The sequence below is a fragment of the Gorilla gorilla genome, chromosome 7 (assembly GCF_029281585.2).
Source record: "Gorilla gorilla gorilla isolate KB3781 chromosome 7, NHGRI_mGorGor1-v2.1_pri, whole genome shotgun sequence".
Lineage (NCBI taxonomy): Eukaryota > Metazoa > Chordata > Mammalia > Primates > Hominidae > Gorilla > Gorilla gorilla.
This window is the reverse complement of record NC_073231.2, coordinates 154,866,603-154,888,482: the sequence shown is the minus strand read 5'-3', so window position 1 is coordinate 154,888,482 and position 21,880 is coordinate 154,866,603.

Below are 21,880 nucleotides of genomic sequence, written 5' to 3'. Positions count from 1 at the left end.
TATCTGTATAAACATGGAAATATCTACACCGCTATCTGTATGAACATGGAAATATCTACACCGCTATCTGTTTGAAGATGGAAATATATACACCGCTATCTGCATGAAAACGGAAATATCTACACAGCTATCTGCATACACATGGAAATATCCACACAGCTATCTCTTTAAACATGGAAATAACTACACCGCTATCTGTATGAACATGGAAATATCTACACCGCCATCTGTATGAACATGGAAATATCTGCACCGCCATCTGTATGAACATATAAATATCTACACCGCCATCTGTATTAAGACGGAGATATCTACACTGCTATCTGAATAAACATGGAAATATCTACACCGCTATCTGTATAAACATGGAAATATCTACACCGCTATCTATATAACCATGGAAATATCTACACCGCTACCTGCATAAACATGGAAATATCAGCACCGCTACCTGTATGAACATGGAAATATCTACACCACTGCCTGTATAAACATGGAAATATCAGCACGGCTATCTGTATGAACATGGAAATATCTACACCGCTATCTGTATGGACATGGAAATAACTACAATGCTATCTGTATGAACATGGAAATAGCTACACCGCCATCTTTATGAACATGGAAATATCTACACCACTATCTGTATGAACATGGATATATCTACACAGCCATCTGGATGAACATGGAAATATCTACACCGCTATCTGTGTAAACATGCATAGATCTTCACCGCTACCTCTATAAACATGGAAATATCTACACCGCTATCTGTATGAACATGGAAATATCCACACCGCTATCTGTATGAACATGGAAATATCTACACCGCTATCTGTTGGAACATGGAAATATCTACACCGCTATCTGCATGAAAATGGAAATATCTACACTGCTATCTGCATATACATTTAAATAACTACACAGCTATCTCTTTACACATGGAAATAACTACACCGCTATCTGTATGAACATGGAAATATCTACACCGCCATCTGTATGAACATGGAAATATCTGCACCGCCATCTGTATGAACATATAAATATCTACACCGCCATCTGTATTAAGATGGAGATATCTACACTGCTATCTGTATAAACATGGAAATATCTACACCGCCATCTGTATGAACATATAAATATCTACACAGCCATCCGTATTAAGAAGGAAATATCTAAACCGCTATCTGTATAAACATGGAAATATCTACACCGCTGCCTGTATAAACAAGGAAATATCAGCACCACTATCTGTATGAACATGGAAATATCTACACCGCTATCTGTATGAACATGGAAATATCTACTCCGCTATCTGTATGAACATATAAATATCTACACAGCCATCCGTATTAAGAAGGAAATATCTAAACCGCTATCTGTATAAACATGGAAATATCTACACCGCTGCCTGTATAAACAAGGAAATATCAGCACCGCTATCTGTATGAACATGGAAATATCAACACCGCTATCTGTATGAACATGGAAATATCTACTCCGCTATCTGTATGAACATGGAAATAGCTACACCGCTATCTGTATGAACATGGATATATCTACACAGCCCTCTGGATGACCATGGAAATATCCACACCGCTATCTGTGTAAACATGCATACATCTTCACCGCTATCTGTATAAACATGGAAATATCTACAACGCTATCTGTATGAACATGGAAATATCTACACCGCTATCTGTTTGAAGATGGAAATATATACACCGCTATCTGCATGAAAACGGAAATATCTACACAGCTATCTGCATATACATGGAAATATCCACACAGCTATCTCTTTACACATGGAAATAACTACACCGCTATCTGTATGAACATGGAAATATCTACACCGCCATCTGTATGAACATGGAAATATCTGCACCGCCATCTGTATGAACATATAAATATCTACACCGCCATCTGTATTAAGATGGAGATATCTACACTGCTATCTGAATAAACATGGAAATATCTACACCGCTATCTGTATAACCATGGAAATATCTACACCGCTACCTGCATAAACATGGAAATATCAGCACCGCTACCTGTATGAACATGGAAATATCTACACCGCTGCCTGTATAAACATGGAAATATCAGCACGGCTATCTGTATGAAAATGGAAATATCTACACCGCTATCTGTATGGACATGGAAATAACTACAATGCTATCTGTATGAACATGGAAATAGCTACACCGTTATCTGTATGAACATGGAAATAGCTACACCACTATCTGTATGAACATGGAAATATCTACACCGCTATCTGTATGAACATGGATATATCTACACAGCCATCTGGATGAACATGGAAATATCTACACCGCTATCTGTATGAACATGGAAATATCTACACCACTATCTGTATGAACATGGATATATCTACACAGCCATCTGGATGAACATGGAAATATCTACACCGCTATCTGTGTAAACATGCATAGATCTTCACCGCTACCTCTATAAACATGGAAATATCTACACCGCTATCTGTATGAACATGGAAATATCCACACCGCTATCTGTATGAACATGGAAATATCTACACCGCTATCTGTTTGAACATGGAAATATCTACACCGCTATCTTCTTGAAAATGGAAATATCTACACTGCTATCTGCATATACATTTAAATATCTACACAGCTATCTCTTTACACATGGAAATAACTACACCGCTATCTGTATGAACATGGAAATATCTACACCGCCATCAGTATTTAGATGGAGATATCTACACCGCTATCTGTATATACTTGGAAATATCTACACCGCTATCTGTATAAACATGGAAATACCTACACCGCTATCTGTATAAACATGGAAATACCTACACAGCTACCTGTATAAACATGGAAATATCAGCACCGCTATCTGTATGAACATGGAAATATCTACACCGCTATCTCTATGAACATGGAAATATCTACACCGCTATCTGTATGAACATGGAAATAGCTACACTGCTATCTGTGTAAACATGCATACATCTTCACCGCAATCTGTATAAGCATGGAAATATCAACACCGCTATCTGTATGAACGTGGAAATATCTACACCGCTATCTGTTTGAACATGGAAATATCTAAACAGCTATCAGCATGAAAATGGAAATATCTACACAGCTATCTGCATATACATGGAAATATCTACACATCTATCTCTTTACACATGTAAATAACTACACCGCTATCTGTATGAACATGGAAATATCAGCCCCTCTATCTGTATGAACATGGAAGTATCTACACCGCTATCTCTATGAACATGGAAATATCTACACCGCTATCTGTTTGAACATGGAAATATCTAAACCGCTATCTGCATGAAAATGGGAATATATACACAGCTATCTGCATATACATGGAAATATCTACACAGCTATCTCTTTACACATGGAAATAACTACACCGCTATCTGTATGAAGATGGAAATATCTTCACCGCCATCTGTAGGAACATGGATATATCTACACAGCCATCTGGATGAACATGGAAATATCTACACCGCTATCTGTATGAACATGGAAATATCTACACCGCTATCTGTGTAAACATGCATACATCTTCACCGCTATCTGTATAAACATGGAAATATCTACACTGCTATCTGTATGAACATGGAAATATCTACACCGCTATCTGTTTGAACATGGAAATATCTACACCGCTATCTGCATGAAAATGGAAATATCTACACAGCGATCTGCATATACATGGAAATATCTACAAAGCTATCTCTTTACACGTGGAAATAAGTACAGCGCTATCTCTATAAACATGGAAATAGCTACACCGCCATCTGTATGAACATGGAAATATCTGCACCGCCATCTGTATGAACATATAAATATCTACACTGCCATCTATATTAAAATGGAGATATCTACACCGCTATCTGTATAAACTTGGAAATATCTACACTGCTATCTCTATGAACATGGAAATTTCTACACCGCTACCTGTATGAACATGGAAATATCTACACCGCTATTTGTATGAACATGGATATATCTACACAGCCATCTGCATGAACACGGAAATATCTACACCACTATCTGTATGAACATGGAAATATCTACACCGCTATCTGTGTAAATATGCATACATCTTTACCGCAATCTGTATAAACATGGTAATATCTACACCGCTCTCTGTATGAACATGGAAATATCTACACCGCTATCTGTTTGAACATGGAAATATCTACACAGCTATCTGCATGAAAATGGAAATATCTACAGAGCTATCTGCATATACATGGAAATATCTACACAGCTATCTCTTTACACATGGAAATAACTACACCGCTATCTGTATGAACATGGAAATATCTTCACCGCCGTCTGTATGAACATGGAAATAGCTGCACCGACATCTGTATGAAGATATACATATCTACACGGCCATCTGTATTAAGATGGAGATATCTACACCGATATCTGTATAAACATGGAAATAACTACACTGCTATCTGTATAAACATGGCAATATCTCCACCGCTATCTGTATAAACATGGAAATATCTACACCGCTACCTGTATAAACATGGAAATATCAGCACCGCTATCTGTATGAACATGGAAATATCAGCCCCTCTATCTGTATGAACTTGGAGATATCTACACCGATATCTGTATGAACATGGAAATATCTAGACCACTATCTGAATGAACATGGAAATACCTTCACCGCCATCTGTATGAACATGGATATATCTACACAGCCATCTGGATGAACATGGATATAGCTACACAGCCCTCTGGATGAACTTGGAAATATCCACACCGCTATCTGTGTAAACATGCATACATCTTCACCGCTACCTGTATAAACATGGAAATATCAGCACCGCTATCTGTATGAACATGGAAATATCTACACCGTTATCTCTATGAACATGGAAATATCTACACCGCTATTTGTATGAACATGGAGATAGCTACACTGCTATCTGTATGAACATGGAAATATCTACACCGCTATCTGTATGAACATGGAAATATCTACACCGCTATCTGTATGAACATGGATATATCTCCACAGCCCTCTGGATGAACATGGAAATATCTATACCGCTATCTGTATGAACATGGAAATATCTACACCGCTATCTGTGTAAACATGCATACATCTTCACCGCTATCTGTATAAACATGGAAATATCTACACCGCTATCTGTTTGAACATGGAAATATCTACACCGCTATCTGTTTGAAGATGGAAATACATACACCGCAATCTGCATGAAAATAGAAATATCTACACAGCTATCTGCATATACATGGAAATATCTACACAGCTATCTCTTTACACATGGAAATAACTACACCGTTATCTGTATGAACATGGAAATATCTGCACCGCCATCTGTATGAACACATAAATATCTACACGGCCATCTGTATTAAGATGGAGATATCTACACCGATATCTGTATAAACATGGAAATATCTACACCGCTATCTGTATGAACATGGAAATATCTACACCGCTATCTGTTTGAAGATGGAAATATCTACACCGCTATCTGTGTAAACATGCATACATCTTCACCGCTATCTCTATAAACATGGAAATATCTAACTGCTATCTGCATGAACATGGAAATATCTACACTGCTATCTGAACATGGAAATATCTACACCGCTATCTGCATGAAAATGGAAATATCTGCAAAGCTATCTGCATATACATGGAAACATCTAAACAGCTATCTCTTTACACATGGAAATAACTACACCGCTAAATCTATAAACATGGAAATATCTACACCGCCATCTGTATGAACATGGAAATATCTGCACCACCATCTGTATGAACATATAAATATCTACACCGCCATCTGTATTAAGAAGGAAATATCTAAACCGCTATCTGTATGAACATTGAAATATCTACACATCTATCTGTATGAACATGGAAATATCTACACCGCTATCTGTGTAAACATGCATATATCTTCACCGCTATCTGTATAAACATGGAAATATCTACAACGCTATCTGTATGAACATGGAAATATCTACACCGCTATCTGTACGAACATGGAAATATCTAAACCGCTATCTGCATGAAAATAGAAATATCTACACAGCTATCTGCATATACATGGAAATATCTACAAAGCTATCTCTTTACACATGGAAATAACTACACCACTATCTCTATAAACACGAAAATATCTACACTGCCATCTGTATGAACATGGAAATATCTGCAACGCCATCTGTATAAACATATAAATATCTACACCGCCATCTGTATTTAGATGGAGATATCTACACCGCTATCTGTATAAACCTGGAAATATCTACACCGCTATCTGTATAAACACGGAAATACCTACACCGCTATCTGTATAAACATGGAAATACCTACACCGCTACCTGTATAAACATGGAAATATCAGCGCCGCTATCTGTATGAACATGGAAATATCTACACCGCTATCTCTATGACCATGGAAATATCTACACTGCTATCTGTATGAACATGGAAATAGCTACACTGCTGTCTGTATGAACATGGAAATATCTACACCACTATGTGTAGGAACATGGAAATATCTACACCGCTATCAGCATGAACATGGATATATCTACACAGCCATCTGGATGAACATGGAAATATCTACACCGCTATCTGCATGAACATGGAAATATGTACACTGCTATCTGTGTAAACATGCATACATCTTCACCGCAATCTGTATAAGCATGGAAATATCAACACCGCTATCTGTATGAACGTGGAAATATCTACACCGCTATCTGTTTGAACATGGAAATATCTAAACCGCTATCAGCATGAAAATGGAAATATCTACACAGCTATCTGCATATACATGGAAATATCTACACATCTATCTCTTTACACATGTAAATAACTACACCGCTATCTGTATGAACATGGAAATGTCTGCACCGCCATCTGTATGAACATATAAATATCTACACCGCCATCTGTATTAAGATGGAGATATCTACACCGCTATCTGTATAAACATGGAAATATCTACACCGCTAACTGTATGAACATGGAGATATCTACACCGATATCTGTATAAACATGGAAATATCTACACCGCTATCTGAATAAACATGGAAATATCTACACCGCTCTCTGTATAAACATGGAAATATCAGCACCGCTATCTGTATGAACATGGAAATATCAGCCCCTCTATCTGTATGTACATCGAAGTATCTACACCGCTATCTCTATGAACATGGAAATATCTGCACCGCTATCTATTTGAACATGGAAATATCTAAACCGCTATCTGCATGAAAATGGAAATATATAAACAGCTATCTGCATATACATGGAAATATCTACACAGCTATCTCTTTACACATGGAAATAACTACACCGCTATCTGTATGAACATGGAAATATCTTCACCGCCATCTGTAGGAACATGGATATATCTACACAGCCATCTGGATGAACATGGAAATATCTACACCGCTATATGTATGAACATGGAAATATCTACACCGCTATCTGTGTAAACATGCATACATCTTCACCGCTATCTGTATAAACATGGAAATATCTACACTGCTATCTGTATGAACATGGAAATATCTACACCGCTAGCTGTTTGAACATGGAAATATCTACACCGCTAGCTGTTTGAACATGGAAATATCTACTCCGCTATCTGCATGAAAATGGAAATATCTACACAGCGATCTGCATATACATGGAAATATCTACAAAGCTATCTCTTTACACGTGGAAATAAGTACAGCGCTATCTCTATAAACATGGAAATAGCTACACCGCCATCTGTATGAACATGGAAATATCTGCACCGCCATCTGTATGAACATATAAATATCTACACCGCCGTCTATGTTAAAATGGAGATATCTACACCGCTATCTGTATAAACATGGAAATATCTACCCTGCTATCTCTATGAACATGGAAATTTCTACACCGCTATCTGTATGAACGTGGAAATAGCTACACCGCTATCTGTATGAACATGGAAATATCTACACCACTACCTGTATGAACATGGAAATATCTACACCGCTATTTGTATGAACATGGATATATCTACACAGCCATCTGGATGAACACGGAAATATCTACACCACTATCTGTATGAACATGGAAATATCTACACCGCTATCTGTGTAAATATGCATACATCTTCACCGCAATCTGTATAAACATGGTAATATCTACACCGCTCTCTGTTTGAACATGGAAATATCTACACCGCTATCTGTTTGAACATGGAAATATCTACACCGCTATCTGCATGAAAATGGAAATATCTACACAGCTATCTGCATATACATGGAAATATCTACACAGCTATCTCTTTACACATGGAAATAACTACACCGCTATCTGTATGAACATGGAAATATCTTCACCGCCATCTGTAGGAACATGGATATATCTACAAATTCATCTGGATGAACATGGAAATATCTACACCGCTATCTGTATGAACATGGAAATATCTACACCGCTATCTCTATGAACATGGATATATCTACACACCCATCTGGATGAACATGGAAATATCTACACCGCTATTTGTGTAAACATGCATACATCTTCACCACTATCTGTATAAACATGGAAATATCTGCACCGCTATCGGTATGAACATGGAAATATCTACACCGCTATCTGTATGAACATGGAAATACCTACACTGCTATCTGTTTGGACATGGAAATATCTACACCGCTATCTGCATGAAAATGGATATATCTACACAGCTATCTGCATATACATTTAAATATCTACACATCTATCTCTTTACACATGGAAATAACTACACCACTACCTGTATGAACATGGAAATAACTACACCGCCATCTGTATGAAAATGGAAATATCTGCACCGCCATCTGTATGAACATATAAATATCTACACCGCCATCTGTATTAAGATGGAGATATCTACACTGCTATCTGTATAAACATGGAAATATCTACACCGCCATCTGTATGAACATATAAATACACCGCCATCTGTATTAAGAAGGAAATATATAAACCGCTATCTGTATAAACATGGAAATATCTACACCGCTGCCTGTATAAACATGGAAATATCAGCACCACTATCTGTATGAACATGGAAATATCTACACCGCTATCTGTAGGAACATGGAAATAGCTACACCGCTGCCTGTATAAACATGGAAATATCAGCACCGCTATCTGTATGAACATGGAAATATCTACACAACTATCTGTAAGAACATGGATATATCTACACAGCCATCTGGATGAACATGGAAATATCTACACCACTATCTGTATGAACATGGAAATATCTACACCGCTATCTGTGTAAACATGCATACATCTTCACCGCTATCTGTATAAACATGGAAATATCTACACCGCTATCTGTATGAACATGGAAATATCTACACCGCTATCTGTATGAATTTGGAAATATCTACAGCGCTATCTGTTTGAACATGGAAATATCTACACCGCTATCTGCATGAAAATGGAAATATCTACACTGCTATCTGCATATACATGGAAATATCTACAAAGCTATCTCTTTACACATGGAAATAACTACACCGCTATCTCTATAAACACGGAAATATCTACACTGCCATCTGTATGAACATGGAAATATCTACACTGCTATCTGTATAAACATGGAAATACCTACACCGCTATCTGTATAAACATGGAAATACCTACACCGCTACCTGTATAAACATGGAAATATCAGCACCGCTATCTGTATGAACATGGAAATATCTACACCGCTATCTCTATGAACATGGAAATATCTACACCGCTATCTGTATGAACATGGAAATAGCTACACTGCTATCTGAATGAACATGGAAATATCTACACCACTATCTGTAGGAACATGGAAATATCTACACCGCTATCAGCATGAACATGGATATATCTACACAGCCATCTGGATGAACATGGAAATATCTACACCGCTATCTGCATGAACATGGAAATATCTACACTGCTATCTCTGTAAACATGCATACATCTTCACCGCAATATATATAAGCATGGAAATATCAACACCGCTATCTGTATGAACGTGGAAATATCTACAAAGCTATCTGCATATACATGGAAATATCTACACATCTATCTCTTTACACATGTAAATAACTACACCGCTATCTCTATAAACTTGGAAATTTCTGCACCGCCATCTGTATGAACATGGAAATATCTGCACCGCCATCTGTATGAACATATAAATATCTACACCGCCATCTGTATTAATATGGAGATATCTACACCGCTATCTGAATAAACTTGGAAATATCTACACCGCTATCTGTATAAACATGGAAATATCTACAACGCTATCTGTATAACCATGGAAATATCTACACCGCTATCTGTATGAACATGGAAATATCTACACTGCTATCTGTATGAACATGGAAATATCTGCACCGCCATCTGTATGAACATATAAATATCTACACCGCCATCTGTATTAAGATGGAGATATCTACACCGCTATCTGAATAAACATGGAAGTATCTACACCGCTATCTGTATAAACATGGAAATATCTACACCGCTGCCTGTATAAACATGGAAATATCAGCACTTCTATCTGTATGAACATGGAAATAACTACATCGCTATCTGTATGAACATGGAAATATGTACACTGCTATCTGTATGAACATGGAAATTGCTACACCGTTATCTGTATGAACACGGAAATAGCTACACCACTATCTGTATGAACATTTAAATATCTACACCGCTATCTGTATGAACATGGATATATCTACACAGCCATCTGGATGAAAATGGAAATATCTACACCGCTATCTGTATGAACATGGAAATATCTACACCGCTATCTGTGTGAACATGGATACATCTACACAGCCATCTGGATGAACATGGAAATATCTACACCGCTATCTGTGTAAACATGCATAGATCTTCACCGCTATCTGTATAAACATGGAAATATCTACACCGCTATCTGTATGAACATGGAAATATCCACACCGCTATCTGTATGAACATGGAAATATCTACACCGCTATCTGTTTGAACATGGAAATATCTACACCGCTATCTGCATGAAAATGGAAATATCTACACTGCTATCTGCATATTCATTTAAATATCTGCACAGCTATCTCTTTACACATGGAAATAACTACACCGCTATCTGTTTGAACATGGAAATATCTACACCGCCATCTGTATGAACACGGAAATATCTGCACCGCCATCTGTATGAACATATAAATATCTACACCGCCATCTGTATTAAGAAGGAAATATCTAAACCGCTATCTGTATGAACATGGAAATACCTACACCGCTATCTGTATGAACATGGATATATCTACACAGCCATCTGGATGAACATGGAAATATCTACACCGCTATCTGAATGAACATGGAAATATCTACACCGCTATCTGTATGAACTTGGATATATCTTCACAGCCATCTGGATGAACATGGAAATATCTACACCGCTATCTGTGTAAACATGCATACATCTTCACCGCTATCTGTATAAACATGGAAATATCTACACTGCTATCTGTATGAACATGGAAATATCTGCACCGCTATCTGTATGAACATGGAAATATCTACACCGCTATCTGTTTGAAGATGGAAATATCTGCACCGCTATCTGCATGAAAATGGAAATATCTACACTGCTATCTGCATATATATGGAAATATATACACAGCTATATCTTTACACATGGAAATAACTACACCGCTATCTGTATGAACATGGAAATATCTACACCGCCATCTGTATGAACATGGAAATATCTGCACCGCCATCTGTATGAACATATAAATATCTACACCGCCATCTGTATTAAGATGGAGATATCTACACCGCTATCTGTATAAACATGGAAATAGCTACACCGCTATCTGTATAAACATGGAAATATCTACACCGCTATCTGTATAAACATAGAAATATCTACACCGCTACCTGTATAAACATGGAAATATCAGCACCGCTATCTGTATGAACATGGAAATATCTACACTGCTATCTGTATGAACATGGAAATATCTACACCGCTATCTGTATGAACATGGATATATCTACACAGCCCTCTGGATGAACATGGAAATATCCACACCGATATCTGTGTAAACATGAATACATCTTCACCGCTATCTGTATAAACATGGAAATATCTACACCGCTATCTGTATGAACATGGAAATATCAACACCGCCATCTGTTTGAAGATGGAAATATATACACCGCTATCTGCATGAAAATGGAAATATCTACACAGCTATCTGCATATAGATGGAAATATCTACACAGCTATCTCTTTACACATGGAAATAACTACACCGCTATATCTATAAACATGGAAATATCTACACCACCATCTGTATGAACATGGAAATATCTGCACCGCCATCTGTTTGAACATATAAATATCTACACCGCCATCTGTATTAAGAAGGAAATATCTAAACCGCTATCTGTATAAAGATGGAAATATCAGCACCGCTCTCAGTATGAACATGGAAATATCTACACTGCTATCTGTATGAACATGGAAATATATACACTGCTATCTGTATGAACATGGAAATAGCTACACCGTTATGTGTATGAAAATGGAAATAGCTACACCGCCATCTGTACGAACATGGAAATATCTACACCGCTATCTGTATGAACATGGATATATCTACACAGCCATCTGGATGAACGTGGAAATATCTACACCGCTATCTGTATGAACATGGAAATATCTACACCGCTATCTGTATGAACATGGATATATCTACACAGCCATCTGGATGAACATGGAAATATCTACACCGCTATTTGTGTAAACATGCATACATCTTCACCACTATCTGTATAAACATGGAAATATCTGCACCGCTATCGGTATGAACATGGAAATATCTACACCGCTATCTGTATGAACATGGAAATACCTACACCGCTATCTGTTTGGGCATGGAAATATCTACACCGCTATCTGCATGAAAATGGAAATATCTACACTGCTATCTGCATATACATTTAAATATCTACACAACTATCTCTTTACACATGGAAATAACTACACCACTACCTGTATGAACATGGAAATAACTACACCGCCATCTGTATGAACATGGAAATATCTGCACCGCCATCTGTATGAACATATAAATATCTACACCGCCATCTGTATTAAGATGGAGATATCTACACTGCTATCTGTATAAACATGGAAATATCTACACCGCCATCTGTATGAACATATAAATACACCGCCATCTGTGTTAAGAAGGAAATATATAAACCGCTATCTGTATAAACATGGAAATATCTACACCGCTGCCTGTATAAACATGGAAATATCAGCACCACTATCTGTATGAACATGGAAATATCTACACCGCTATCTGTAGGAACATGGAAATAGCTACACCGCTGCCTGTATAAACATGGAAATATCAGCACCGCTATCTGTATGAACATGGAAATATCTACACAACTATCTGTATGAACATGGATATATCTACACAGCCATCTGGATGAACATGGAAATATCTACACCACTATCTGTATGAACATGGAAATATCTACACCGCTATCTGTGTAAACATGCATACATCTTCACCGCTATCTGTATAAACATGGAAATATCTACACCGCTATCTGTATGAACATGGAAATATCTACACGGCTATCTGTATGAACTTGGAAATATCTACACCGCTATCTGTTTGAACATGGAAATATCTACACCGCTATCTGCATGAAAATGGAAATATCTACACTGCTATCTGCATATACATGGAAATATCTACAAAGCTATCTCTTTACACATGGAAATAACTACACCGCTATCTCTATAAACACGGAAATATCTACACTGCCATCTGTATGAACATGGAAATATCTACACTGCTATCTGTATAAACATGGAAATACCTACACCGCTATCTGTATAAACATGGAAATACCTACACCGCTACCTGTATAAACATGGAAATATCAGCACCGCTATCTGTATGAACATGGAAATATCTACACCGCTATCTCTATGAACATGGAAATATCTACACCGCTATCTGTATGAACATGGAAATAGCTACACTGCTATCTGAATGAACATGGAAATATCTACACCACTATCTGTAGGAACATGGAAATATCTACACCGCTATCAGCATGAACATGGATATATCTACACAGCCATCTGGATGAACATGGAAATATCTACAACGCTATCTGCATGAACATGGAAATATCTACACTGCTATCTCTGTAAACATGCATACATCTTCACCGCAATCTATATAAGGATAGAAATATCAACAGCGCTATCTGTATGAACGTGGAAATATCTACACAGCTATCTGCATATACATGGAAATATCTACACATCTATCTCTTTACACATGTAAATAACTACACCGCTATCTGTATGAACATGGAAATGTCTGCACCGCCATCTGTATGCACACATAAATATCTACACCGCCATCTGTATTAAGATGGAGATATCTACACCGCTATCTGTATAAACATGGAAATATCTACACCGCTATCTGAATAAACATGGAAATATCTACACCGCTCTCTGTATAAACATGGAAATATCAGCACCGCTATCTGTATGAACATGGAAATATCAGCCCCTCTATCTGTATGAACATGGTAGTATCTACACCGCTATCTCTATGAACATGGAAATATATACACCGCTATCTGTTTGAACATGGAAATATCTAAACCGTTATCTGCATGAAAATGGAAATATATACACAGCTATCTGCATATACATGGAAATATCTACACAGCTATCTCTTTACACATGGAAATAACTACACCGCTATCTGTATGAACATGGAAATATCTTCACCGCCATCTGTAGGAACATGGATATATCTACACAGCCATCTGGATGAACATGGAAATATCTACACCGCTATCTGTATGAACATGGAAATATCTACACCGCTATCTGTGTAAACATGCATACATCTTCACCGCTATCTGTATAAACATGGAAATATCTACACTGCTATCTGTATGAACGTGGAAATATCTACACCGCTATCTGTTTGAACATGGAAATATCTACACCGCTATCTGCATGAAAATGGAAATATCTACACAGCGATCTGCATATACATGGAAATATCTACAAAGCTATCTCTTTACACGTGGAAATAAGTACAGCGCTATCTCTATAAACATGGAAATAGCTACACCGCCATCTGTATGAACATGGAAATATCTGCACCGCCAACTGTATGAACATATAAATATCTACACTGCCATCTATATTAAAATGGAGATATCTACACCGCTATCTGTATGAACTTGGAAATATCTACACTGCTATCTCTATAAACATGGAAATTTCTACACCGCTATCTGTATGAACATATAAATATCTACACCGCCATCTGTATTAAGAAGGAAATATCTAAACCGCTATCTGTATGAACATGGAAATGTCTACACCGCTATCTGTATGAACATGGATATATGTACACAGCCATCTGGATGAACATGGAAATATCTACACCGCTATCTGTATGAACATGGAAATATCTACACCGCTATCTGTATGAAATTGGATATATCTACACAGCCATCTGGATGAACATGGAAATATCTACACCGCTATCTGTGTAAACATGCATACATCTTCACCGCTATCTGTATAAACATAGAAATATCTACACTGCTATCTGTATGAACATGGAAATATCTGCACCGCTATCTGTATGAACATGGAAATATCTACAACGCTATCTGCATGAAAATGGAAATATCTACACTGCTATGTGCATATACATGGAAATATCTACACAGCTATCTCTTTACACATGGAAATAACTACACTGCTATCTGTATGAACATGGAAATATCTACACCGCCATCTGTATGAACATGGAAATATCTGCACCGCCATCTGTATGAACATGTAAATATCTACACGGCCATCTGTATTAAGATGGAGATATCTACATCGCTATCTGTATAAACATGGAAATAGCTACACCGCTATCTGTATAAACATGGAAATATCTACACGGCTATCTGTATAAACCTGGAAATAGCTACACCGCAACCTGTATAAACATGGAAATATCAGCACCGCTATCTGTATAAACCTGGAAATATCTACACCGCTATCTGTATGAACATGGAAATATCTACACCGCTATCTGTATGAACATGGAAATATCTACAAAGCTATCTGAATGAACATGGAAATATCTACACCGCTATCTGTTTGAACATGTAAATATCTACACCGCTATCTGCATGAAAATGGAAATATCTACAAAGCTATCTGCATATACATGGAAATATCTACACAGCTATCTCTTTACACATGGAAATAACTACACCGCTATATCTATAAACATGGAAATATCTACACCACCATCTGTATGAACATGGAAATATCTGCACCGCCATCTGTTTGAACATATAAATATCTACACCGCCATCTGTATTAAGAAGGAAATATCTAAACCGCTATCTGTATAAAGATGGAAATATCAGCACCGCTCTCTGTATGAACATGGAAATATCTACACCGCTATCTGTATGAACATGGAAATATCTACACTGCTATCTGTATGAACATGGAAATAGCTACCCCGTTATGTGTATGAAAATGGAAATAGCTACACTGCTATCTGTATGAACATGGAAATATCTACACCGCTATCTGTATGAACATGGATATATCTACACAGCCATCTGGATGAACATGGAAATATCTACACCGCTATCTGTATGAACATGGAAATATCTACACCGCTATCTGTATGAACATGGATATATCTACACAGCCATCTGGATGAACATGGAAATATCTCCACCGCTATTTGTGTAAACATGCATACATCTTCACCACTATCTGTATAAACATGGAAATATCTGCACCGCTATCAGTATGAACATGGAAATATCTACACCGCTATCTGTATGAACATGGAAATACCTACACCGCTATCTGTTTGGACATGGAAATATCTACACCGCTGTCTGCATGAAAATGGAAATATCTACACTGCTATCTGCATATGCATTTAAATATCTACACAGCTATCTCTTTACACATGGAAATAACTACACCACTACCTGTATGACCATGGAAATAACTACACCGCCATCTGTATGAACATGGAAATACCTGCACCGCAATCTGTATGAACATATAAATATCTACACCGCCATCTGTATTAAGATGGAGATATCTACACTGCTATCTGTATAAACATGGAAATATCTACACCGCCATCTGTATGAACATATAAATACACCGCCATCTGTATTAAGAAGGAAATATCTAAACCGCTATCTGTATAAACATGGAAATATCTACACCGCTGCCTGTATAAACATGGAAATATCAGCACCACTATCTGTATGAACATGGAAATATCTACACCGCTATCTGTAGGAACATGGAAATAGCTACACCGCTGCCTGTATACACATGGAAATATCAGCACCGCTATCTGTATGAACATGGAAATATCTACACCACTATCTGTATGAACATGGATATATCTACACAGCCATCTGGATGAACATGGAAATATCTACACCACTATCTGTATGAACATGGAAATATCTACACCGCTATCTGTGTAAACATGCATACATCTTCACCGCTATCTGTATAAACATGGAAATATCTACACCGCTATTGTACGAACATGGAAATATCTACACCGCTATCTGTATGAACTTGGAAATATCTACACCGCTATCTGTTTGAACATGGAAATATCTACACCGCTATCTGCATGAAAATGGAAATATCTACACTGCTATCTGCATATACATGGAAATATCTACACAGCTATATCTTTACATATGGAAATAACTACACTGCTATCTGTATGAACATGGAAATATCCACACCACCATCTGTATGAACATGGAAATATCTTCACCGCCATCTGTATGAACTTATAAATAACTACACCGCCATCTGTATTAAGATGGAGATATCTACACCGCTATCTGTATGAACATGGATATATCTACACAGCCATCTGGATGAACATGGAAATATCTTCACCACTATGTGTATGAACATGGAAATATCTACACCGCTATCTGTATGAACTTGGATATATCTACACAGCCCTCTGGATGAACATGGAAATATCCACAACGATATCTGTGTAAACATGCATACATCTTCACCGCTATCTGTATAAACATGGAAATATCTACACCGCTATCTGTATGAACATGGAAATATGTACACCGCTATCTGTTTGAAGATGGAAATACATACACCGCTATCTGCATGAAAATGGGAATATCTACACAGCTATCTGCATATACATGGAAATATCTACACAGCTATCTCTTTACACATGGAAATAACTACACCGCTATCTGTATGAACATGGAAATATCTACACCACTATCTGTAGGAACATGGAAATATCTACACCGCTATCAGCATGAACATGGATATATCTACACAGCCATCTGGATGAACATGGAAATATCTACAACGCTATCTGCATGAACATGGAAATATCTACACTGCTATCTGTGTAAACATGCATACATCTTCACCGCAATCTGTATAAACATGGAAATATCAACACCGCTATCTTTATGAACGTGGAAATATCTACACCGCTATCTGTTTGAACATGGAAATATCTAAACCGCTATCAGCATGAAAATGGAAATATCTACACAGCTATCTGCATATACATGGAAATATCTACACATCTATCTCTTTACACATGGAAATAACTACACCGCTATCTGTATGAACATGGAAATATCAGCCCCTCTATCTGTATGAACATGGAAGTATCTACACAGCCATCTGGATGAACATGGAAATATCTACACCGCTATCTGTATGAACATGGAAATATCTACACCGCTATCTGTGTAAACATGCATACGTCTTCACCGCTATCTGTATAAACATGGAAATATCTACACTGCTATCTGTATGAACATGGAAATATCTACACCGCTATCTGTTTCAACATGGAAATATCTACACCGCTATCTGGATGAAAATGGAAATATCTACACTGCTATCTGCATATACATGGAAATATCTACAAAGCTATCTCTTTACACGTGGAAATAAGTACAGCGCTATCTCTATAAACATGGAAATAGCTACACCGCCATCTGTATGAACATGGAAATATCTGCACCGCCATCTGTTTGAACATATAAATATCTACACTGCCATCTATATTAAAATGGAGATATCTACACCGCTATCTGTATAAACTTGGAAATATCTACACTGCTATCTCTATGAACATGGAAATTTCTACACCGCTATCTGTATAAACATGGAAATAGCTACACCGCTATCTGTATGAACATGGAAATATCTACACCACTACCTGTATGAACATGGAAATATCTACACCGCTATTTGTATGAACATGGATATATCTACACAGCCATCTGGATGAACACGGAAATATCTACACCACTATCTGTATGAACATGGAAATATCTACACCGCTATCTGTGTAAATATGCATACATCTTCACCGCAATCTGTATAAACATGGTAATATCTACACCGCTCTCTGTATGAACATGGAAATATCTACACCGCAATCTGTTTGAACATGGAAATATCTACACAGCTATCTGCATGAAAATGGAAATATCTACAGAGCTATCTGCATATACATGGAAATATCTACACAGCTATCTCTTTACACATGGAAATAACTACACCGCTATCTGTATGAACATGGAAATATCTTCACCGCCATCTGTATGAACATGGAAATAGCTGCACCGACATCTGTATGAACATATACATATCTACACGGCCATCTGTATTAAGATGGAGATATCTACACCGATATCTGTATAAACATGGAAATATCTACACCGCTATCTGTATAAACATGGCAATATCTACATCGCTATCTGAATAAACATGGAAATATCTACACCGCTACCTGTATAAAAATGGAAATATCAGCACCGCTATCTGTATGAACATGGAAATATCAGCCCCTCTATCTGTATGAACATGGAGATATCTACACCGCTATCTGTATGAACATGGAAATATCTAGACCGCTATCTGAATGAACATGGAAATACCTTCACCGCCATCTGTATGAACATGGATATATCTACACAGCCATCTGGATGAACATGGATATATCTACACAGCCCTCTGGATGAACTTGGAAATATCCACACCGCTATCTGTGTAAACATGCATACATCTTCACCGCTATCTGTATAAACATGGAAATATCTACACCGCTATCTGTATGAACATGGAAATATCTACACCGCTATCTGTTTGAAGATGGAAATATCTACACCGCTATCTGTGTAAACATGCATACATCTTCACCGCTATCTCTATAAACATGGAAATATCTACACTCCTATCTGTATGAACATGGAAATATCTACACCGCTATCTGTTTGAACATGGAAATATCTACACCGCTATCTGCATGAAAATGGAAATATCTACAAAGCTATCTGCATATACATGGAAACATCTACACAGCTATCTCTTTACACATGGAAATAACTACACCGCTAAATCTATAAACATGGAAATATCTACACCGCCATCTGTATGAACATGGAAATATCTGCAACACCATCTGTATGAACATATAAATATCTACACCGCCATCTGTATTAAGAAGGAAATATCTAAAACGCTCTCTGTATGAACATTGAAATATCTACACCGCTATCTGTATGAACATGGAAATATCTACACCGCTATCTGTGTAAACATGCATATATCTTCACCGCTATCTGTATAAACATGGAAATATCTACAACGCTATCTGTATGAACATGGAAATATCTACACCGCTATCTGTACGAACATGGAAATATCTAAACCGCTATCTGCATGAAAATAGAAATATCTACACAGCTATCTGCATATACATGGAAATATCTACAAAGCTATCTCTTTACACATGGAAATAACTACACCGCTATCTCTATAAACACGGAAATATCTACACTGCCATCTGTATGAACATGGAAATATCTGCACCGCCATCTGTATAAACATAAAAATATCTACACCGCCATCTGTATTTAGATGGAGATATCTACACCGCTATCTGTATAAACTTGGAAATATCTACACCGCTATCTGTATAAACATGGAAATACCTACACCGCTATCTGTATAAACATGGAAATAGCTACACCGCTACCTGTATAAACATGGAAATATCAGCACCGCTATCTGTATGAACATGGAAATATCTACACCGTTATCTCTATGAACATGGAAATATCTACACCGCTATCTGTATGAACATGGAAATAGCTACACTGCTATCTGTATGAACATGGAAATATCTACACCACTATCTGTAGGAACATGGAAATATCTACACCGCTATCAGCATGAACATGGATATATCTACACAGCCATCTGGATGAACATGGAAATATCTACACCGCTATCTGCATGAACATGGAAATATCTACACTGCTATCTGTGTAAACATGCATACATCTTCACCGCAATCTGTATAAGCAAGGAAATATCAACACCGCTATCTGAATGAACGTGGAAATATCTACACCGCTATCTGTTTGAACATGGAAATATCTAAACCGCTATCAGCATGAAAATGGAAATATCTACACAGCTATCTGCATATACATGGAAATATCTACACAGCTATCTCTTTACACATGTAAATAACTACACCGCTATCTGTATGAAGATGGAAATGTCTGCACCGCCATCTGTATGAACATATAAATATCTACACCGCCATCTGTATTAAGATGGAGATATCTACACCGCTATCTGTATAAACATGGAAATATCTACACCGCTATCTGAATA